The 25,365-nt window shown below is 39.9% G+C and overlaps 1 protein-coding gene across 1 annotated transcript in view; it reads right to left on the reverse strand.

The window, feature by feature from the left end:
• IQCM (IQ motif containing M) overlaps positions 1–25,365 on the reverse strand; it is a 179,679-nt gene that overhangs the window by 153,527 nt on the left and 787 nt on the right.

Raw genomic sequence — 25,365 nt, forward strand, 5'->3', positions numbered from 1 at the left:
AACTACAGTGTTTCTTTCCTGACAGCTAGTTCAGAACACCTCACCACATATATAAAATTAAGAATCGTTTTCCTCATCTGTGTTGCTTTACCTTTCTCTACAGTGAATTTAACCGGCCATTTTATCAATGTCACGAGACCTACTTTGCAGTAAGTTTTTTACTGCTCTGCACAACTTATTGCCATCAGCAAATGTCATCACCTCCCTCTTTACTCTTTCCTCGATTGCGTACATTGATTAGCATGGGCCCTGATGCAGATCTCGGTGGAATTTGCCCAGTGAAAATACTATGATGAGCAAACTGAACATTTGTTTCTACCTTCTGTTTCCTATCTTTTCAACTGCTACTAATCTATGTGAAAACCTTTCCTTTTATGCTATGGTAGGTTGATTTCTTTAAGTATTTTGGGGGGATTTCTGAAGGCCTTCTAAAGACCACTTCAGATCACCTTTGGTCAAGCACACAACAGTGGTTCCTTCAGGGCTCTACAGCAGAGTTGTGAGACATGACTGTTCCCTGCAGAAGCTACACTAGCTCTTCCTGAACACGTTGCATTTATCTACAGCTTCCCTACCCCGTACAGACATCAGACTCACCAGTCAGGAGTTTTCCACATCTTGTTCAAAGTCCTTTTAAAAGCTGGTAATGCATTTGCCGCCTTCTCTGGTACACAGGCATCTCTAAGTGATAGTTCATATAACACAAATAATGGTTCAACGCTACCTACTGTTCACCCACTCTCATCTGTATTTTACACTTACATCACCTTTTCCAGAATGTCACAGTAACTTTTGCTTTCCATCCTCTAAAGAATGCCTAGAATCTACATTAGCAACAATTGCTTATTAACAACTTTTTTTTTAATTCTTTTAGTTCCTACATGAAGAGGGCCTTCTCCAGCAGACCAAAATTTCTACCTTGTACACAGCAGGTGCATTACAAGGTTGATGTTTCTCTTTTTTGGTGCTCATTCAAATCTTGACCTCAACTAAAGGATGGTGCTGAACACGAAACAACAGCATTTGCAGTGATAAACATCACATAAATAGTGATCAACATTCATCTGCAGGAGAATGTGTATGCAAATAACTCAGCAATGATAAAAACTTAACCGTTAGGAACTACAGCTCTGATCATCTGTAAATTGCAGGTCCCTTCTGATTTTAATTCTTATTTAGGTTTTGTAAAGAAAATCTAAGGGAGGAGAATAAAATTTTTTCAGCGGTATAACTTTTAGTGATGTTTAGGCTCCATTTTGTGCGCTTGAAACCCCATCTCTTTTCAGTAATCTTCATTAGCAAAATAAAAAAAAATCAGTACAATGAGAAAATTGGTACAAGAGGTGCTTCCCATTGAAGTTCCACTGTTGACATTGTGTTACAGCAGACAGGACTCAGCACAATGAAATGTACCAGAAGTAAACTGTACTTACGTGTTCTTAAAGACAATGTAGCAGTTTACAAAAAAAAAAAAAGCTGCTGTGTATCCTAGTGAAATGGTAAGTTTGGCATTTGCTATAAACAAATCAAGGTGATATCCATGTAGCTCATTGAATTCTTATGCATGTTTTACCCCCTTATGTAACTAACCCATCTCTAACAGTCTTCTAACAGCCTGACCCACACAACTTGCCACTAAAGTGTTCCCGACTTCCCTCTCTGCAGACTTCCAAGGTATATAACTGATGCAACCCAATACAAGACCAGTAACAGATAAAAATTTCACAGTATTCTGGGGAAAGGAAATAATAATTGCACTACATCAGAAAGATGGAAAGTTTTCCTTCCACTGGTCTAAGAAAGCTGTTTCCTTCCTTACTGTGAGCATTTGGTTTACAAACTACGTTCTTACTTTGTCTTTCAAGTAGCTGGACACCAGAACTGTGATGTGTGTTGTGTGCAGCAACTATGTTCAGAGACGTTTAGAGATTCAGTAAAATTATGGTATTAAAGAAGTCTGACTTTTCACATGGAGTAGTACAGCAATTAAAGCCAGTTTTAGAAAACTATCTAAATGATGTCTTCTCGTCCATTTGCAGAGCAAAGATACCCCAGGAAAAAGACAGAATTACAGAATACATAAATTAGTAACTGGATTAAACTAGTTTGGCTGAGAATCTAAAAGCTGCACGAGCACACTCTAAATGAAACAATTGTTCACGCAGATTCAAAGAACAGTTTTATTAACCCAGGGTATTTATATATGATAATACAAAGAAATTTCCTGTAGGGGTTTTAATTATAGGGAATTGTATCTTAAAAACAAGAAAATAAAATCTGTTCTTATAAATCATATGAGAACTAGAATAAATGTAGAACCGCACAGGTATGATCTTTATTCGAATCTATTGGCTTTTTGTGTAGGATAAATATTCAATAGTTTTTAAGGATTCATGGATGACAATGAAGATAAGCCATCACAGAGGACTCCATAAAGTGGAGTAATCATGCTTTTTGGTATATAATTTGGTGCCTATCTTACAAGTTCAAGATTCGACAGGTACCTCCCTAACTCGAATGCCCACAGTTAATTGAGCCTAATCTGCTCTATACTCCAGTCACCTCTTCCCAGCCTCCCACTCGTCAACACACAATGGTGAAAGAAGACAGGAATACAAGCCTTTTCAGAATTAAGTCATTTCTGAGGTATTGTGCCCTTTTCTGTAGAAATGCTAGGAACATAAATTGAACCTGTTTAGAAAGTATTCCCTAGGGTAAAGTCTCTCATAGTCCCATCTCTCACATGTCTTCATTCTCTGATAACAGCTGAAAGATGCAGAGAAGATTTGTGAATGTCCAACAGGTAACACACAACCAAATCCCCTTTCCAGGGATATCTCGTTACAACCATCTCCTTTTGCCTACAAATTTCCAGACATAATAAAGACAAAGTAAACTGTTTACAGAGCAGAGATGCTAAAAGACATTCTTTTAAAATAGTAAATTAGTGCTGACAGTGTCCCATTTAATTGGAAGTTTTGTGAAATGAAACAAAGGGAAGCTCAGACTTAAACATATTTACTTGGCTAGAATCTAAAGAGACTCACTTTTAATCTATTCTGCTAATTTGTATAGGATTTATTTCACTCTTCAAACATGCAAAAAATTCATTGGGGGGGGGGGGGGGAAGAAAACCCTTTCAAGTTGCTAGTTATCATCAGTTTCCTAAACTCTAAATACAAGACCTTCTCCATTGAGCACAATCCTCCCGGAAAGCAAAAAGGAAGACAGATGACAAAATAAATCTAGCAGAGTAATTCACAATGTAATCCAAGTGCCTAACCAGGGCAAACATCAACATTATGTAGAAGACCTTCATGAGGATCATGCAATAGAGAGGAGCCTCTCTATTGCAACAAATTGCTCCATTAATGGTGCTTATTCTGTAATCCACTCCCCAAACATACACCAGCTTTCTCAGAGAGGCTTTCCCAAGTTCTCAACTCATGACCTTGGGACAGCCCCTCACACTGAAGTTTTGCAATGGTTTAGTCTCTCTCCACCAAGTTCTACATAACGCTGTTGATAACACTAATATGACAAATTTAAAATTACAATATGTAATAATGATCACACCTCTCCTATCATCACACAGTCCTGACTCGTCTTACCTTAGCACTGGCTGAGGTGACGGTAATGTCTGATCTGTTCAGCTTGAAAACTAACGTGAACAGCATGAGCAAACTGTCACTTCCAGCCAGTCACTACACTTTTCCTGCAGCTAAAGAGATTGATAATCCCTGCTTGCCTCACCATGGCACCACCACAAGTAGAAAACAGATAAGAGAAGGAGAAGGAGGGAAATATGGAATACCAGAGGCAGATTCAAAAGGGTTCATTTGATAGAGACTTGGCAATAGGTCTCTGATGATAAACAGTTGCTCGGTTGGTTCAGTAGAAATCAGCCCACAATTCCTGTTGAGTTTTAGGGACAGGTTGTTCCAGCTCCAATAGTTCGCACAGCATAGACAGTTCATCCAAAGGAAAAACTAATTCTCCCCATAGGTAGGGAGCCTTGGTCTGAAGAGCTCCTATTAAACCCCAGGTGGAGTGTAAACAGCTCTCCTAAATAAATTATAAAATACATTCGATTCCTGAACTCTTATCCTCCCCTGGGGTGAGCACTTGCAGTAGAGTAGCTGTCCATCTGCTCTGCTACCCTCCGCATTTCAGCGCCATATGATATTAAAGCTATTCAGTATCAGGCAGTGTAAAGCTCACCTAATTTAACACCTGGTACAGAAAGCAGCAAGCTATTATTACAAATGGCAAATACACTGGAATGTATTTCAAGGAAAAAAACAATACAGACCCACAATTAATAGACTAGCCATGCCACAACTAGACCAACTGCTAGTACCTTTCCATTTCATCTGAGTTTTAAACACAAAGCAGTGACATTAGTAACCTCCATTCAGACTGACTAGAGTAACCTCTACTCAGTGCTAGCCATTTGGAATTATCGACTCCCGCTGACTTGTCAAAAATCTGTCATTTCTGAAATTTCTCATTTAAGTTTGGCAAAAAATGAAACAGAATGTTTTGCAAACGCTCCTTTGCAAGCAGCAAGATCAGCTGTATAGAAAAATTTATGGAAAAGAATACAAGGAATAGGAAGCAATCAGAGACTAATCGTGATTCCAAGACTAAAAGAAAATTGAGTAATGGACACAACAGAATACAAATACACAGAGTGTGTTACTGCAGCAAAGAGAAGGGCAGCCAGAATGCAAAATGAATCAGTGCAGTCACATCAGTTAAGAGAAAATTGGATGGGTTATAACAAATCATGAAAAGAATAAAACTGGAGACAACGAAGGACTTATAATAAATGAGGAGGCTGCTGAAACTAATGAGGCCCATCAAATGGTTGAGATATTGCACTGCTTTATAAAAACATGTCTTCTGCGAGGCAAGTTGGGAACAGAACTGGCAAGTCATCAAGTGGTAGAGACATGTAACGCGCTGTATTGACTGGGGGTAAGAGAGGACTTCTAAACATGACCATATGTACCTAAGGACTTGTGAACTCAGGAGAGAGGTATTTCTTTTTCAAGACATGCATGACCTGAGAGATACAGGAGAAAAGAAAGGCAAACATGTTAGCATTTCAATAAATACAATGATTATTGTCAGTAAATTCAATTCCAGTTACTAGCCAAATAATGGAACTAAATAATTTCCTGTGCAGGAAGTAAATGAGCTGTGATCTAGAAACATCGTAGGTTATAGACTGTACCAAATTCATTTTAAACGTTTTTTGGTTTTTTGTGTTTTTTTTAAAGGGAGGAGGTGTGGCAATAGGAAATGGAATTTTTGAAAATTCCATCATAGAATCTTTTGGGGTTTCAACATAATACTATCATGCATATGAGAATTAAGTTGCCAGAAAAGAAAAAACCAGATGAGGGAAAGGAAAAGACTGGTGGCCACATTCATTAGGGATTTGCCTGAACTGTTGTTTTACCTTTCGAAAGTCAATCGATGGAAAGGAAATAAAGAATACTGCTAAAACTTCTGTTTATTGAGCTAAGAAGGTATATCAGGAAATAAAAGCACTATACCTAAACTTAAATATTTTCCTAATTATAGGAAGCATAAACCTGACTTATATCTTACAAATGTGACACATTCTACATGTCTTGCCATTAATGAGTTGGCAGGGAAATAAATCAGCATGACAGTTAAAATTAATTTCTCCCTCTGTGGAAGAAAATGGGAGACCTGGTTACACAGGACATGGAGAAGACTGAGGTATTTAATGACTTTCTTGCCTCAGTTTTCACCAGCAAGTGGTCCAGCCACACTACCCAAGTCACGGAAGGCGAAGGCAGGGACTGGGAGACTGAAGAAGTGCCCACCATAGGAGATCAGGTTTGAGACCTTCTAAGGAACCTGAAGGTGCACATCCATGGGACCTGATGAGATGCATCTGCAGGTCCTGAGGGAACTGACAGATGAAGTGGCCAAGCCACTGTCCACGATATTTGAGAAGTCATGGCAGTCCAGCGAAGTTTCCACTGAATGGAAAAGGGGAAACATAATCCCCTTTTTAAAAAGGAAGACTTGGGCAACTACAGGCCAATCAGTCTCTCCTCTGTGCCCAGGAAGGTCATGGAGCAGATCCTTCTGGGAACTATGCTAAAGTACATGGAAAATAAGGAGGTGATTGGTGACAGCCAACATGGCTTCACAAAGGGCAAATTGTGCCTAACAAATTTGGTGGCCTTCTCTGATGGGGTTACAGCACTAGTGGATAAGGTCCACCTACCTGGACTGGTGCAAAGCTTTTGACGCTGTCCCACACGACATCCTTGTCTCTAAATTGGAGAGATGGGGATTCGATGGATGGATCACTCGGTGGAGAAGGAACTGGCTGGATGGCCACACTCAGAGTTGTGGCCAACAGCTCAATGTCCCAGTGGAAGCAGTGATGAGCGGTGTTCCTCGGGGGCTGGTGTTGGGACTGGAACTGTTCAATGTCTTTGTTGGGGACACGGACAGTGGGATCAAGGCACCCTCAGCAAGGTCACTGAGGACACCGAGCTGTGTGGTGTGGGGACACGCTGGAGGGAAGGGATGGGCCATCCAGAGGGACCTGGACAGGCTGGAGAGGTGGGGCTGGGCAAACCTCATGGAGTTCAACAAGGCCAAGGGCGAGGTCCTGCCCATGGGTCAGGGCAAGCCCAAATACAAACACATGCTGGGTGATGGATCTGCTCAAGCGGGTCCAGAGAGGGCAATGAAGATGTTCGGGGGGCTGGAGCACCCCCCTGTGAGGACAGGCTGAGAGAGTTGGGGGGGTTCAACTGGAGAAGAGAAGGCTCCGGGGAGACCTTAGAGCGGCCTCCCAGGGCTGAAAGGGGCTGCGGGAAAGGTGGGGAAGGACTCTTGATGAGGAGATGTAGGGATAGGACAGGGGGTAACAGTTTTGAACTGAGAGAGGGCAGATTTAGATTAGATATCAGGAAGAAATTCCTCCCTGTGAGGGGGGTGAGGCCCTGGCACAGGCTGCCCAGAGCAGCTGTGGCTGCCCCCTCCCTGGAAGGGTTCAAGGCCAGGTTGGACGGGGCTTTGGGCAACCTGGGCTAGCGGAAGGTTCCCTGTCCATGGCAGGGCGGGGGGTAGAACTAGATGGTCTTTAAGGTCCCTTTCAACCCAAACCATTCTATGATTCTGTAATACCAGAAGAAAATAAATTAGGAAATATTTCAAATACCAGAAAATACAAAATAGCAAGGCAGAAGATAAATAGCTCAGGGGCAGGAGGAAGAAACTGAAAAATCCTGAGAGGAAATTTAAAGTGTCTTTCAGAACTCTGATTTGTCATGGCCAAATCACAGCAAAATTGTTGCAGAGAAAACTTAAGAGGGGAGAAGCAGGTATTAAAGGTGTTTTTCTCATCAATTCTTCTGGCATTCTTTGCCCTAACTCTGCCATTCAAAAATCCCTCACATGTGCCACAATCCCTGTATTCCACACCTAACCCCATATCCTGTGCCAGTTGATATGCCTGCCCTGGCCTTGCTCTGCCATTCTACCCTGGAAGGGGAAAACGGGTGTTAGAACACAGGGTGTAACAACATTTCTCTATTCTTTTCATTGACTGACATTATGATCCAAGTCAGGTTACATTCTGTGGAGTTCCTCACCTTTGCAACAGGACTGAGGGCCAGTAAAATAAAAAGAGCCTTCAGATAGTGTTTTGAGAATTAATTGCTACCTGTAGAAGACTTAAACTTTGTGTTAGTAGTCCTGCAGAAACCCAGAGAAGTGTAACCTTTTGCCCAGTCAGTGCACGCGAGTCTGCTTTCAGCATGGGGATTCTTGTTTGGATTTAGCTGCCTGTTCAACCGTTGTCACTAACATGCACTATTCAAGTGTCCTTATTTATTCATCAGTGTTCAGGGAGAAGGCTAAAATCAGCACAGTTAGAATATGACCTTTTTGTTTCAGTTCATATAAATAATGTCATGAGATCATATTTCTGCTCTCCCTGATGTGAATAGTTTCATGAAGTGAACAGAAATAGAAGCTTTCAGAACTGTTGCAGTCACAAACACAGCATCTCCCCTAAGTGGCTAAGCAGCAAAAAGGGCAATTTAACCTCTGAACAGCAAGATTGCTAGAAAAGGTAAATCTGAGCTATTTACTCAATGAAAAGGATATTAGTAATCCTCACGGATACTGACAGGAAATGTAAGATTTCTTTTTTACTGCCTTCACATCTTCAAGAATGGGAGGGAAAGAAAATTTTACCCTAGTACTGAAGTGAACCGCTCTTGTCTAGAGCTTTTATTTTACCCAGAGAGATCAAAATACTTTACAGGTGTTTATGCAAAGAATTCTCTCTGCTACACAGATGGAGTATGTGAAACAGATTCTGGTGGCTTGTTTAGCAGCTTTACATCAAAGGAATGTCGGAACTCTAATTCTGGCTGTGTAATTCTCTGCTGCATGATCTTGACAAAGTTGGATCTAACTTTGAAGCTGGTCGTGCATTGAATGGGAGGTTGGACAAAATGACCTCCAGACATCTCTTACAGTCTAGTATTATTTTATGATTCCAGTTTGCTTTGTATCCTTCAGCTTTCTAGCCTCAACATACAAATCACTGTGCAGACTTCAGACCCCAGATACAACATATTGCTAGGCTCTGCACAAAGTCAGTGCTTAATCAGGAACCTAGTAGGACACAGAATTTTAAATAGCAAAATCTGCTCCTTAGCATTTGAGCATCATAGTATCTGTGGAATGACAATTAAATATCAGTACAAGTTTTACAGTAAGTGCTAGCACATAGCAGCACATCATCACCCTTCACAGCACAGAATACCCAGCTGTTCTCAACTAGAAGAAACCACCTGTTGGGATTCAAGAGGATTTTCTGCGAGAGAATGGCCATGTGAGCAATCCTGTGTGAGAACAAGACTGATAAGAGCCTCAGCCTGAGCAAGAACGCGATAAGGACGTGACCCTGACTGAGGGGGGAGAAACTCTACGAGACAAACAACCCCCGGAACGGGTTGGGATGGAAGAGGAAGTTACACAAGGCAGGAAGCCTGGCAAGGCTGATGGGGCACTTTTATCCAATCATGAGAAGGTTTAAAGGGCAGGCTAAGTTAACTGTCCAATCTTGAGGACTTGTACTGCATGTTACTCACGTGTGTGGGAGAACATTATAAAAAGGCTTTCTTAGTTGTAATAAACGGGCATTGCTTGATCACATCGGTCGTGTGCATGCTCAGCTCTCCCGCAACCACCCCTTGACTTCACTAAACGTAAATAAGGGTCTCATTTGTAAAGAGCAAGGTATATTCAGCAATAAAGAGCACAAATATAGTTTCAAAATATCAATTTCGTAAAAGAATTCTAAATCTCTCCACTAGTACTGAAAGGGGGAGATCTCTCCTGTGCTGCTGTTTTGTTTGGTTGTCTGTCAGCATTATGTCATGAAGCAGTTTGTTTTCTCTTCCCTGTGAAAACAATTTCAAAGCATAGGAAATAGTATTTGAGAAGCAGGATAGAATGGATATATTTTAAAGCAAAGAGGCAGATGACCTTGTAGTAGATAGCTTGACTGAAAGAGGTGATAAAAGAGACCTGAATACCTTGTTAGGCAACCAACAGCATCATAAAAATTAAAAAATAAACCTACTTTTAATTCACATAATACTTTGCAAATCAGTACACAGGGTGGCTGATACCAGTGCCTTTTTGATATCACATTGCTCTAAGTGGTTCTTACTCTGGTTTGTAGAATTATGACTTTTTTTCTTTAAAACCAACTCTGACCAGTTACCTTGCAAGTCTTCTGACTTTTGTTGATGTAGCTGTGTTTTCCTAATTATCTCATTTGCCTTTTAGCAAGGACAACACATCTTCTGATTTGTCTAATGCCAGGGGTTTTGCTGACCTTGCTCTAGCATCAACATTCTTGTTTTGTTGCTGCTTTCTCTGCAACATTTGCAAAGGATTCTTAAATCCTTGCAACTACAACATTTTAAAAGTTATTTTAATTATTTTAATTTTAACCTTCTTTCAAATGCATTTTTAGAAAAGTTCGTGTAAGTTTTCACTTTTGGATGTTAACTGTAGTACCACAACCTAAGAACCAGGTAGTAATTTCTTCAATTCTTTTGGTTCTTTGCTTTTTTTCAACCTATTTCAGTACAGCTTATTTCTTCAGATTTATTTTCTCTTAGAGGTTCAATAAACTATTTAACCACAAAACTAATCCACAAACCCCACTGTTGATGAGAAAAAAAAAAAAAAAAAGCTTGAGATCTGTGGAGTACTTCCCCATTTACAGCTAAAAATCATTTAAGGTCATCATGTCTTTTTACATACAATCTTTTGAACTTGGGTGCACTCGACTAAACAGTTACCATCACCTACAGTCTTCCCTTTTATGAAAAGCTATTCCCCTGTAATGATCAGGAAAAGCAAATGTGTAAAACTACTCATATGTCACAGTTCAGAGTCTGCTTGTAGTTAATTTACCACAGCTATTACCTTAGGTAGGGTACACAGAGAGCTGAAGAGCTGACAGGAAAAGTAACCTTCTTCAGAGACAAAGATGGAGAAGCAGCAGCTTAAAGCACCAGAGGTAAAACTGACAGAACCTCTCAGAGCCTTTGTATGTTTTTAAAAACCATACACAAGCTCTGTTTCCTTTGAGAAGAGGAACAAGGCACACAGGCACGTTTCTCTTCCCACATACCTCTGTCTCCTTCGCAGAAGCAGCTACCTTGTGCCACCGCCTCTAGGGCCTCATTCAAGAGTGACTATTAACATCCTTTGTGCATTTTTTTAACAAAATGCTTATTTGCTTTCTGCTTTCCAGCAGAGAAAAAGCAGCCCAAGGAGCAATAAATAGCATGCAAGGGTGAGACTGCATGTTTGCTAGCTTCAGCTGTCAAAGAAGTTTTGGGGTTTTTTTATTTTAGATGGACTTCAGAGGTGCTTTTTTACCCTTCAAAAAAAATAGCTTTCAGTTATTTTATTCTTAGAGTTCATCAACTTTGGTAAATTAACAGGAAAAAGTATTGTGGAAACTGTCATGGCTACGAAACCTCTCTCTGTGGATACTCACAGCCAAAGGGTGCCTTTCCCTGAAGTAGTTGCTCTGTAAAGACGGGCTGGAGGGAACAGACATTGGAAATACCAAGAGCATCTACTGCAGCCATTCAGCACTGACTGGAGTGGGCTGGGCTGCACGTTTTTCCTTCAAGAACTGTAACCAAAATTGAACACAATGATTCTTGCTAGGTTGGGTTTTGGTGGGGAATTTTTGGGTTTGGTTTTTGGGGGGTTTGCTTTGCGGGTTTTTTTTGGTTGTTGGGTTGGGGTCTTTTCCCCAAAAAAGTCACATTTAATTAGAAACAGCAGGAACCAATCATAACCAAGGCAAAACTGTTTTCAACTGAAAGATTTACACTCACCTTTTTCACATACAGCTTCATTTCATCCCAGGCATTTCAAATTCTAGGGGCCAGGATGTACTCTGACACCATTTCTACCTTATTCTTCCCTGCTTTTCAGGACTATCCTTTAGTTCACACCAAGCATTTTGTTCTGTTTTCCTATCTAGGTTCCAACTAAGCATTCTGATATGTTCAACAGAAACACCATGAGGTACTTGACAACTATAGTAAAGTATTAGTACTTAAGACATACAAAGTTTATGGTCCCCATTCTCACGTTGTACCATCCAGTCTCAAAATATTTGTTCTAGTTATATTTGGGCATACAGTACTCACAAAATACTGTCAAAACCCCAACACATTCTTCGGCTTCAACCCATAAAATAGCTGTACTCTAATGACTTCATACCACTTTTCAGTCCTCTCATGGAGAGCTTTACCTTGCACATAGCCCTCTCCACAGTGGTGGAAATCACTAACTTTTTTATTCTTAGCAATGCTTAACTACTATTTCCATTCAGTTGTTCACTGAACTTGCTGTATGATTTCTAAATAAGGACAAACTCACATGTTTTACTTTCCTGTTGGTCTGCTGCCATTGTAAACAGTTCACAATATGTAAAACTGTGAAGATGAAAGGGGTCTAGGAAAAAGGATGAGTTGTAGATCTAGAAGTCTCACCACACAATATTGCTGTACTAATTCCCTTTAGAAAAGGGAAGATATGATTCCCTTTCTTCTGTCTGGCCTTCTCTAAAGGTAAACTCTTTGGCTACTATACGTTATACATATATATACATGTTTTGCCAATTATCAGGCCTAGCATAAAGGACACAGCCAGCATAAAGATGAACCAATAACCAAATTGTATTTGATACAGAAGGGTCAGCACATGGGTGAGCGCTGGGGGCACAAACAAGTCAGTCAGGTTATACATAATGGACATCAATCCCACTGACCCCAACAACGACACCACACGACCAACAGTGGGTGGGATAAAGGGTGACATGCAGTCTCCCATAGAAGGGACGGGAGACAACCGAGTCAACCAGCCAAACACATCAGACCAAGGAAGCCACACACTGGATCTCTGCACAGCCCGCGTTTACCAAAGCCAGAGCTGAGTGGAGCCCAGTCCCAGGGAGGCGGGAGGTCCTTCCCCAGCAGGGAACTCTGCACAGGGCATCCCCCTCACACACAGACACTGCCCCTCCTGCCAGGGGTCCCAGCTGTTCTCCCTACGTGGGACACCTGACCCTTGGTTACTTCATGCGGGACCCCTGGGGCTCCTTTACCCCATGGCTCTGTCTGCCAGGCCGCCCCACCCTGGAGGGAAGCCTAAAGGGAAACTCACCCCCCTTGGGAAGGGCTGTGGGAATCACCCACATGTCAGCCTTAACTTGGGGCTTGGGGTTGAAACCCCAGCATTTCAATACACTTGATCTAGTTGAAGATGTCCCTGCTCATTGCAGGGAGGTTCGGACTAGATGACCTTTAAGGTTCCTTCCAAACCAAACCACTCCATGATTCTATGACATGTTTGGCAAGCACCTCTTACAGCTTATTACTCTCAGAGCCAACATACTTGTGCAATAGCAGTAAGGTAACAAGAAGTTGCCTGACATCTTCCAATTTTTTTTTTTTCAACTTGGGAAAATAACATCTAATCAAGTTTAGTGAGTTATATTGATGTCTACATCTTCCAAATAGCCTTTCCCCATGGGTTGGTTTGTTGGGTTTTTTTTGACCAGACATACACAACACAAGACACCTATTTATTTTCAGTAGATAACAGCACACAGTCGGAGATAAGGCTAGCTAGGTCCAATTTGTGAGGCAGAGATTTCTACAGTCGTGCATAACCTCTTCTCACAAGCCTTCTTAGGTCTCAGTTAAGATAAGTCCAATAATTTCTTTTGAACCAGCCTAACACCCAGCAGGACTGAAGACGAGCATGACAGCAATAGGTCATACAGTATTCCCCAGTGACAGAGATACAAAGATACAACAGTCAAGCAATCTGTTCTGGGAGGAATCTTTAAGACAATAGGTGGGGTTGGTTTGTTTATTCTGTTTTTCCAGGTGGTTTTGTTTGGTTGTGATTTTTTTCCTAATAGGCAAATAATTTTATTCCAGAAAATGAGATTTATGTTTCCCTTTTTGTTACTGTTAAATGCAATATATTCCTTAAAGAAAAGCAACAAAAAAGGAAGAAACAACTAAACTGTGTAATAGGATACAACGCACGATTGGCTAAAGAACCAAACTGTGTAACAGGATACAACACATGACTGGCTAAAGAACCAACATGCATTTGGAAATTATGTTCTTTTCACATTTGTTCCTTGATTATAATACCAACATTTCCTTCCTGCAAATATTAACCTACACAAATAGAAAAATTTCTAAACGAAGCAAAAATTCTCCACATCCTCGAATTCTCCACAAGATGGCAGTGCTGCCATCATACAGAATGATCTGACCCACTCGATTATCGGTACAATCTGTCTTTCCCTGACTAGGCATACAGCTGACAGAAGATGGTATTTTACTCGTACCCAGACAAAAGACACCACTCAGCAACTGGTTGAGCAGTATTTAACATGCTGTAATAATGAATTTTACAGGCTAACAACTGACAGCCAGATTGGAGAAGGTCATTTGGGGCTGATTCTTGTGTGAATGTACCGGCCTCTGAACCTTCTAAAAAATAATAATTACAGGCTTCCTCTCTGGTGCAAAGAGTAACATAAGGGCTGCTAAACTGGTCGATTTATCCTCTCCAGCCAGCTGGCTAGCTATCCAAGCCCCACTCAACAGCTTAGTTCAGACTGGTGATGAATCATAATAATCAAATACCATAAAACGCAAAATGAAGGCACGATTGTGCATGTGTTACCCTGTGTGTACTAGTTGGATGTAGCTATTGCAGTGAACAGTAGTTGTGAATATGAAACAGTATATGCTGTCCATTACAGTATAAACTCCTCACACCCCCTTAGTTTTCACTCACCTTGCTGTTGCTCCTCATTGCTAACAAGATTAAACTTACACCTACATGTCCTACAGTTTTATTTGCATTTAGCTGCACAGATTTTCACTGTCCAGATTAAATCATGTTTTACCTGAAAAGCAAGGAACTGTAATTGTTTGAGACAAAGGAGCAAGACATGGAGAATATTTCTGCTGTTGTGAAACTATCACCACCCTGCTACTCTTTCATTACCTACCTATGTATCTTCAAACTAATGCAAAATTGGTGCCACCATTTTTTTTTCCCCCAATTTAAAAATCTTCCTTTGGGGAATAAATCAAGTATCAGTCAAGTAAGAACAAGATTATGACCCTATATGTGCAAAAATTCTCACGTAAGAAATACTGTACAAAACAAATACTAATCCCCTATTCTTCTGGTTTAATCCACAGCCCGTCCTTGCAATAGATGTTCCATGGCCAAATAATATTGACCTATGATTTCAGAGGTTATTAAGTTTCTGAGAATTTTCTGCTTTACAGTAAATGAGCAGCAGAGTGGCAAAAATTCTGCCACATTGACAGCACCATTGTTTTCTTGCTATTCAAAACAAAAATGTCAGCGTACAACACATGTGTCCAATTAAAAAAAATTAAATTAAAAATTAAAATTAGGTATCTTTTCATAGTACGACAGTAGCAGACTCTCATGAATAATTTGCCAATAAAGGATCAGACAACAGAACACAAAACTAGATGGAATATATGTTAAAATATATAGGTTTGCACACCAACCAAGTATATACAATCACAGCTGGTGTAAACCCAGCTCGCATTGGACAATATTAACGGCTGAAACACTGAAATAGAACAGTTACTGCACTTGGATTTGGACTTTGAATGAATCAGTATGCTTATACAATTTTTTTATCCCTGCATGTCTTGCTAAATTTGAATTCCTCCCATATAAGTACAGAATTATAAACCAGCACAATTTAAACTACTTTAGCATATGTCCTTGTTAAGCAGATTAACAGCCTAATTCCCTATTATCTGCTCTGGCTAACTTCTAGTTTCCAGGTGTTACAGTTTTCTGTTCTATAAAGCGGTACACACACTGAAACTATATGTATGTATATATAAATAGATATAAAAATAGATATAAATTAAAATTTCAGTTTTTTACAAACGCCTGTAAGAGTTATCATATTTCCTAAGATTTCTCTATTAGAAAAGAGCAGAAGTTTCTAGAAAGGTTTTTTCCACAGATTTTTCTCACTTTTAGAAATCACCACTCACTTGTACAGAATAGCCTAGATGTAGTGACTTTTAGACTACTGAGGGAAAGAAGAGACATAGAACACCTGTGTGTATGTAACTGAAAAAACTGAGTAGCAGTTAATGGTTTTTGTTTTCCCTGTACTCCAGTCATTTAATATTTTCTGTGTAAGGCAGGAAAAGAACATAAGAATGAATAAAAATCTCTCTAATTTTGGAAAAAAAAAAAACAATTAAAAAATAAATCAAACATCTGTTTTGCCAGTTATCAGGCCCAGCATAAAGGACACAGCCAGCATGAAGATGAACCAATAACCAAATTGTATTTGATACAGAAGGGTCAGCACATGGGTGAGCGCTGGGGGCACAAACAAGTCAGTCAGGTTATACATAATGGACATCAATCCCACTGACCCCAACAACGACACCACACGACCAACAGTGGGTGGGATAAAGGGTGACATGCAGTCTCCCATAGAAGGGACGGGAGACAACCGAGCCAACCAGCCAAACACATCAGACCAAGGAAGCCACACACTGAATCTCTGCACAGCCCGCGTTTACCAAAGCCAGACCTGCCTGGAGCCCAGTCCCAGGGAGGCGGGAGGTCCCTCCCCAGCAGGGAACTCTGCACAGGGCATCCCCCTCACACACAGACACTGCCCCTCCTGCCAGGGGTCCCAGCTGTTCTCCCTACGTGGGACACCTGACCCTTGGTTACTTCATGCGGGACCCCTGGGGCTCCTTTACCCCATGGCTCTGTCTGCCAGGCCGCCCCACCCTGGAGGGAAGCCTAAAGGGAAACTCACCCCCCTTGGGAAGGGCTGTGGGAATCACCCACATGTCAGCCTTAACTTGGGGTTGGGGTTGAAACCCCAGCATTTCAGCATCTAACGGTAAGGAGGAAACCCTCACCAGGACACTTTATTGCAACTCTTGTGTTTGTTAGTTGTATTTTGGTTCCTGTTCTGCAAACACATGGGACAGTTTTTGAAGTCAATGAATTACCATTTACACACACACTCTTTCAAGATAAGAACTTTGAACTGTAACCTCTACAAGTTTAGTCCTAAATCCTTTCAGTGTACGTGCAGCGCTTAGCCCATTGTCCTTATGGAAAGAATCAAGAGAAGGGTAGAACTGAGTACTTCAGGCACAGTTTTCTTCTTACTTCTACAGGCCCAAAGGGTTATATTGCATTTAAAATCTCCTTCCACTGAGATCTGAGGAAGTTCATCATGAAAACAGGATTCAGACTCCTTGAGTTCTCTGAGAAAGCTTGAATTAGAATTGAACCCTAACATCTAACTCTTCTACAAGGAAAAGAAGACTCAGAATTATTACTTTTGTTCCAAACTCAGGCTCCAGCAAATATATTGAAAACTCTGGAAAGCCCGAGGTTACTTTGCGCCTACAGCCATACTTCTTCTTTTGTCAGTACCTAGCTGCTCATAATCTCCTGTGCTCCTCAGCCAAAAGTATAACTGAGATCTATTCCTAGTTGAGTTACAACTGACCTTATAATTATTTAGCCTAAAGTTTTGCCTTCTCGAGAATAATAGTTGGTTGCACTTGATAATTGCTGTGCAAATACTTTAATTCTGTATGATTTCCAGCTCTTTACAAAGCAGCAGAAACCACTGCCCTTTCTGGAAGAAAGATGATTGGGTTTGCAGTAAATTGTTCACTTTCTAGCCCATACATTCTACCAGGATCTGAGAAACTCACCAGATTTCCTCCATGTATCTCTCATGATTTCTTCATTTGTTGATAAATCAGATTCTTTTCCTCCTCCCAGACCTGTCAGAATGAGTGATCCTAAAGGAAACAGTAAAAGAAGAAGTCATGAATTAGCAATAGTCACAACCTAAGTCATCTGTAGAGAAGAAATGTGGTATTCACGTTACTGACCTAATTAAGCCCCAGAGCAACACTTTATTATTTTATTAATGCCAAAAGTTCAATTTGACAAAGTTCCAGCACAAGCTTCGATCACGCTGGCTTTAGTAATTGAGAGATATCATTCTGCTGCTAATGTTAATGGTTTTGTTGGCAACAAGCAGTCAGATGTATAGATTTCTTGTCAGATACAAAGGATACTGAAACATGTATGACTGATACAGAAAGAGCATATGAAGATTAAAGGAATATTTCACAAAACGGTATCTGATTTCCTTTTAAAAATCAAAGCAAAATTCTTATCAAATGAAAGACACGTGACTGTACGGGAGCTGACCTCACTGACTGGATTTAATTTTGCATTGTGCCTATGAACAGGCAAAATAATTTTGCTGAAGTTAACTGAAACCTTTGCTTGTTAGGAAAGGTTTAGGAACAAAACAGCAGCGTGCCATTCTCCAGTAATCTGACAACACACACAAAACTATTCACACCATAATTACTAGGGCAAGCACACAAACCCAGAAGGCTGGAATTTGGTTTGGTCCCTCAGCTCCAAAACACTTATCTTGAGATGCAAGAATTCACTAACAAAAACTAGTAGAGCTCCGAGATGAAACCAGCCTCCGGTGATGTACACAGAGCATATATTAGCAGAAGAAGAATGAAACTAAGGGGATATAACTCAGTCTGCCCCTGTAGCTGGTGAGGTGACAGATCTTTAAATAATGCTATTCTCATCAGCAATTTCTGCAACCCTTCTGGATCATGTCCATCACTATATTGGTGCAGTGCAAGGCAAGAAAAGGCTCTGACCCTTTACAAAGCCTATTACTAGGAGCAGCAGCATGACCTAGGGCTTCCACAACCAAGCAGCAGCAAGGTAAGGTTCATACACAGGCTTCCAAAACTAGATACACACTCACAGGCATGACCATGCTCACCCCAGACATAGGAACACACACCAGCAATAATAGCCTGCTTCATCTCTGCAAAGAATTAAAATCTGATTCTTCTTTATAAGAATATCTTTATGAGGAGTTATATTCACCCATTACTCATTCAGAAAGAGGTTTCCTGCACCACTTTGTCATTAAACACTGCACCTGATAGTCTTCAGGTGAAGAAGAAAGTGAAAGACTACATTTGCCTTTTTTGTGAGAAAACTTCTGTTCGGCAGTTCATTCCCTTTTCTTTCCTTCCGTTGTTTCGAAGTGGTGACTCTCCACCTTGGAGTAGAAATTAATCCCTAAAGACACGACTTCACACTTCTACATTTCATTCTCATTCTCTAGTCTTCAAGGTCTTTCTGTAAAGCACTGTCATTCTTCAAGGTATTTCTGTAAAGCTTCATCATTCTTTGCTGCATTAATTATGCTTATCAAAATTTTCAAGAGGGTTACAAGATTCCTCCAGAAAGTAAACCTAAGGAGCAAAATTCCTATTTCTCCTAGGTATTGAAATTCATAGATTCAATAAAAGTTGGGAGCTTTTTTTACACATAATGTTCTTCTTACAGGCATTTCCTTGTTCTGCCTCTATCTGCCAGAGGCAATAATTCACCTGTTTTACCCTCTGTATCACAAGGCGAGTAAACCTGCTAACTTTCCTCTTGCTAATACGCCACTCTGATCTCAAATTTGATTCACATAATTAATTCTGCTTAGAGCAAAATCGTTTCCAAATAGTACTAAATATATTGGTTATTTTTGGATGGGAAAGAGGTTTGTGTGCTTAAAAGCTTCTCCTTTTTCTTACAGCTGTATTAAGCCAGCTCTGATGCAAGGTGTTACCTCACCTTTTCTTGCAGCTTGGTGACATTATCAAAAGATGTCGTTTGTAGGCTCTCCCTTTTTTTTTTTTTTTACAAAAAATCATTCCTTGGATGAAATTGCCCCTGAAGCCAGTGAAGCCAGTTGTGACTCTGGAAGAAAGCAACAGGAAAAATTATTACTCATCTCACTGTCTGCAGTTGTTCAATTGTCTGCTTCCTCACAGGCCTAAAATGTTGACACACAGCTACACTGAACAATGGCTTTGTTCTCAAAGCTAACTAAATATGCTGTCCTACCTTCCTGCCCTGTCCCATTTTTGGAGGTGAGGGTTAATATTCAACCTCAGATCAAATTTGCACAGATATTTGTAACAGCACAAACAAGGGCAGCAACCTCAGCTGGGTGGGAGAAAGCATCTAGGGACCACAGTGCAGGTGAGACAACTCTAGGTAGTTGATTTTGTTTCAGTAACCACCATATTATAAAATCATGTTTTTAAAAAATTCCTTTAGCAGTTCATTTGTTTCAAAATACATATTGTTTCATTGTTTTTTTAATCTCTGGTTTCCATCTTTCATCAGATATGGGTCATCAGTGAACTTTAGACCTCTGCTGAAGTAGCTATCTCAGAAAGCACAATTTTTCATTTTTAAGTATATTGGTAATTGGCTATAACAAATAACTGTTGGCAGTGATCTTTAAAAGTCTTATCTGAATCTTTTCCTTATTAATTATTTAATCTCTGAAATAACATAATTCTTCAGGGTTTTTTTTTCAAGATCCTATTTTTTCCTATTTTTAAGACTGTGTGACTAATTATACTTTTAAGTAAGATAACAGATGAAATGATCCATTTAATCCTGGATCATAGATTGTTCAGCAGATTTACAGCAACCATCCAGACTGCCATTTCTATTGAAAATACAGAATTTTGATGTCTTGTATTGAAGCAGCAACAGATGGAATTAAAATTATTAATTATTACACAAAAATGATTATAGGGTTAACAGCAAAAAGTTTGTACATATGTTTTAAAGACCCCAATGACTTCTTTATAAATTGGCTAGAAAAAAAAAAGATGAGTAAAAGAGATATTTCTTTGTCTATAAATCATTCCTTTTTCATCTTCAAATTATCTGGTTTTTACAAATAAAATTATGCTGAGATCCTAATCTTAGAATATATAGCATGTGGTTAATTCATATTAAATATATCAAACCATCTGGTTGACTCCCGTATATAAAATGTCTTTAATATTTTTTTGAATTATAGAGGCTGAATTGTTCAACTGGTAAATGCAATACAATAATTTACCAATAGAAAATAAGCTTCTCAGGTGTTTCAGAATATATAATCTGGTAACAGGCAAAACTCTGTACTATTCTGTAAGAATAAAAAATTATTTCTATTTTCATGCAGTTACAGTGGTATTGGATAGTTGGAATTTCTCTGACACACCTTCGTTTGCCATATGCAAAGCCTAAATGAGTCATACAAATTAATGGAGCCATCTTAAACAGCTGGCAGAAACAAAATTCATAAAAATCTTGCAATGTAGATTCATTAATGAAGAAGTACAATTCGTAGCTCTTCTAATGCCTCCTCCTTTTTAGACCCTCAGCTGTGTATCCTCTAAGGTTTGGTTTGGAAACTTCTCTTTTCAAAGCAGTGCTGAATCACACCTGGAGAATCTGATGAGAATGGGAACCTGAAGACCTTTATATAACCCACCAGTAAAGGCACTGGGAATTAGGCATTCATTTATATCACAGACACACATAATTTATTGAAAGGGGCAATCTCTGTTCAAATTCAGATGGATGAGGATCATGACCTCAGTGATAACTAGGGAGTGATTTTCTCTGGCATGCAGAAAGACTGACATCTCAGTTGGCTTCAGAAGGAGCCTGCTGGGAGGGTATCCTGGCTCTTCCGAGATGTTCACCGTATCACAAAAAACAGGTTTATGTGAAGTATTTACCTCTTTTGAGAATATTTTACAACTTCATTCATGCTGCTCTGGATGGAGGTGGCATCCCACTCTTCTCATCCAGTCCCACAACTGGGACAGCAAAATGGGACAGAAGTGATTATGTGGAGTAACAGCAAAACACTAGAGAAGTTCTGCAGGAAGATGCTAATCTGGATGAAAAAAAATAACTGGATATTAAGAAGAACATTCCTGTGGGCAAACTACTGGCTGATATGAAATCTCACCCATGAAGAGGGCCTTAAAAGCAGGACGTTGTTGGGAAGGGTTTTGGTATATTTGAGTCTTCCTTGGTACAGCAAATTGAGATAGAACATGCTATGAGGGTCTTTCCATCTGTACATTGTTGTGTTTCAGGTTCAACATTGGTTTTCTAAGGCTTGTATTCATGTGGGTTTTACTCCTTTCAGAACTCTTCAATGGATGTTCAGAAATAATACGCTTAGAGATAAATTTAAGGACAAGTCCTTGAAACAGATGAATAATTCTGAGGTCTTATGAATACACATTTGCAATGGCTTATCACAGATACTGGATTCAGACATTTATCTAACTATGATACATGAAGATGCACTAAAATAATTCAATAGTCAATGAGCCTCAGACTCATATTCCCACTCATTAACGAGTACTAATGTGACAAGAACATGCAGCATAAGGAGATTATGCCTGACTGAGGACTAAAGCATCTTTCTTATACCACCTATGCCAATGTATTTCTTTGTATGTTTTGTTTCCATATGGTTGGTATTCACACCTGCCATTTTAAAAGCAATAGTATATTTTACACGGCACTCATGGAGAAACTATTGGGTGGATGAAAAAAAATCAGTTGAAGAGAAGGTTCTTGGTTCCAGTCTGACTGGAACAGCTACTCAGGCAAGTTGCTTAAACTTCTGGCTTCCCATTTTATGTATCTATGAAGTAGGGCACTGCATCTCACCAGGGTGCTGACAGGTTTCACTGTATAAATATTTTAAAAGCATTTTAGCATTCCTCCTTGAAAAGAAATCATTACAAGAAACCATTTCATTGTTTAAATACTCAAATTTGCTATCGTTGGTGCTACAAGTAAGCACTTTGTTGTTGAATTTTTCAAAGAATGTTTTTTACATAATAAACCTTGAGCCAACACACCCCAAGTTTATCGTGTTTTGGGGTTTTTTCTTTAGCAATCCTACATATTATCATTTTCAAGGTGAAATCAATGAGCTTAATGCAAAGATATATAAATGTTCTTCTAAAACTATCCACTGTAAACTCTGATTCTGAACTGAATTTTGCCTCTCAACTAAATAACTAAATAACTTTAATTCCACTGATTCCAATCAGGAAGGTAGGGAGTTCAGGTGACAGAAGAAGAGACAATTGTATCTGACAGTAAAGTTTTCTTGGTTTCCTTTTAGACTTTTCTCAGAGAGGTTGCTTGTTACAAAAAAAAACCCCAAACCAATCAAAATACAAACCATGTAAGTCTTCTAGATGCAGGAAGAGATTTACACTAAGAATTTGTTATACCTACTACAATAAAGCAGAAGAAAAAAATACAAAGCAAAGACAGGAGGGAGAACTGATTATTTAGGTGAACATGAAAACTGGAAGCTCTTTTCTTCTCAAATAGGAAATGTATATTTCTAGAATAAAAATATCACAAGACTGAATGATAATCACATTTTTATGGTGCCAGGAGATTTAGGTTAATAAGCAAAGTATTATTTATACATGTAACACTGTTTGCTGTTAAGTGAACTTCAAATTTATCAAGCCTATTTGTAAAGATAAAGTAGGAAGAAGATAATGGGATCGCATAGGATAGTTCTGCAAATTAAGCACACTATTTTTCTCGTGGGTTACAGCAAATGTAGTTCAGCTGCATACAGGGTTGTTTTGGGGTTCTAGTTCTCATCTTTGAAAGTCTTTTAAAACATCCCTGTTTGATTACAGATAACTCCCTAGGGGAAATAAGGTGGCAAGGAAAAGGCAAAGCATACCTACAAATAGAAGCACTGTGAACTGTTCCCAACAGGGGCTTTCAGAGCTTATGAAAACTACAAACAACATCTGAAGAGAACCAAAAAGGAAGAGCACAAGTTGTAAGAACATGTTTGAGGTGTCACCAGGAATTTCCTTGGCAGTTACACATGCAGGTCTAATTGCAACCTCTCTGTAAACAGCCTCTTAATATAGAAGTAGTTTAGTTTTACAGGCCAGAAGTCAATTTTATGTTTATATGCTCTGTAAAACACTGTGGCTATACAGACTTCAAAAACTATCTGTAGTGGGGATTTCCTTTGGGAAGGAGAGAGAATTTTTCCGGTCAAAGGTTTCAGCAGTCCCTTTTAGTTTTACTTTACTGCAGGGGATGTATAAAATTCCTTTCCCCCCATCCCATCTAGCTAGTCAAGCTAGAGAGTTCAGAAGTCAGAGCGAGTCCTGCATATGACATAACCTACCACCCTGCAAAACAACTTGAAACCAATAAAATGTCTACCCTGACAGTGAATCCTCCAACCTAAATTCAGTCATAGACACAATTAATATATTAAATTCATATATATGTATTTTATATGTTAGCCTGCATGAGTCCTCTACACACAGTTGAGTGCTAAACTGTGGGTAGCAGGGAACATTTAACAGCTGGGAGAAGTTAGAAGGTGTGTACAAGGGGGAGATTAAACTTCCCTGAGCTTTTGTGGTCTGCTTCTGAGCAAATTGAAAAACATTAGTCCAAATAAGCTCCAGCTGAGGTTTAAACAAAGTAATTTGAGTTGTTCTGCAAGGACTAGGCATGCCCATGCCATCTGGTACCATTTGGAAGAAACACAACCTCACAGCTGAGACCAATCCACTTTGGAGCAAAGCTACACAGGTGAGTTTGAGCTTCACCTGAGTAACTCTGCCTGTAAACAGGACTAGAAACTGCACATCAAAACCAGTCTAGAAGTTGTTCCCTAGTGTTTTGTGGCTTCTAGGTCCTGGTTCCTAGGTGAGACCTGCAATGTCTTACCTTAGTAAGTGTATGCGGGCTCCAGCTCTAACAAAACTCCCCCTTCATTTGTTACCACCGGAGATGATCCAGCTCTATGGTTTATCACTTCCTTTTGCTTGTGGAGCTTTCCAGACACCAGAGAAGCTGACACTTCAAGAAAGAGTAAAATTCACATTTTCCACATACTGTCTTTAAGAATATTGTGGCTAGGTGTTTGATCCACTTTGTAAATAAACCCAGTAATAAGTGAGATAGTGTTTGACCTTACTGCTATTTCAAAATATAAAAAGTGGAAAATAATAAATCCATAGAAAGTGTGGAAAACTGTATTTTCAAAAACTGCTGAAACCCAAAACCAAACATAGATGAATCTTCTTAGTTTTCTGCCTGTTTGTACATGTTGCAAAAGGGAAGAGATTTGACTATCTCCTAAGTTTTGTAGAATGTCTCTTAATAGAGATCTGGCCTAAGCATGAAAAGGACTTTCATAAACCTACCCTCTTCTGGATGTGTCTTTCAGTTACTAATTTATTTTTCATAGAGAGAAGCTCCACCTGCAGCAGTTACACTTGCAGTGCAGAGGATCGACCCGAGTACCCCCTCCTGGCACCAAGTGAGTAAGCGGTGTGGAGAAGGATGGGAGAAGGTTCTGATGGGCCCAGGACAAAAGAGCAGAAACTGTGACCACCTGTAATGATGTAACACAGCTCGAATCTCTTGAAACAAGAGAGCCCGAAAAAAAGTGAAAGCTTCCACCTAGCTGTGAATGTCTTCTATATTTTTTATCCCAGAACCATCTGGGTCAGAAAAGCCCTCGAAGCTCCTCCAGCCCCGCCGTGACCCTCCCCCTGACCGTTCCCAACTCCCCCAGATCCCTCAGCGCTGGCTCAGCCCGACTCTTCAACCCCCCCAGGGATCCCGGGGACTCCCCCCTGCCCTGGGCAGCCCATTCCAACGCCCAACAGCCCCTTCTGCACAGAAATCCTTCCTCAGAGCCAGCCTGACCCTGCCCTGGGCAGCCCATTCCAACGCCAG

The sequence above is a fragment of the Athene noctua genome, chromosome 4 (genome assembly GCF_965140245.1).
Source record: "Athene noctua chromosome 4, bAthNoc1.hap1.1, whole genome shotgun sequence".
Lineage (NCBI taxonomy): Eukaryota > Metazoa > Chordata > Aves > Strigiformes > Strigidae > Athene > Athene noctua.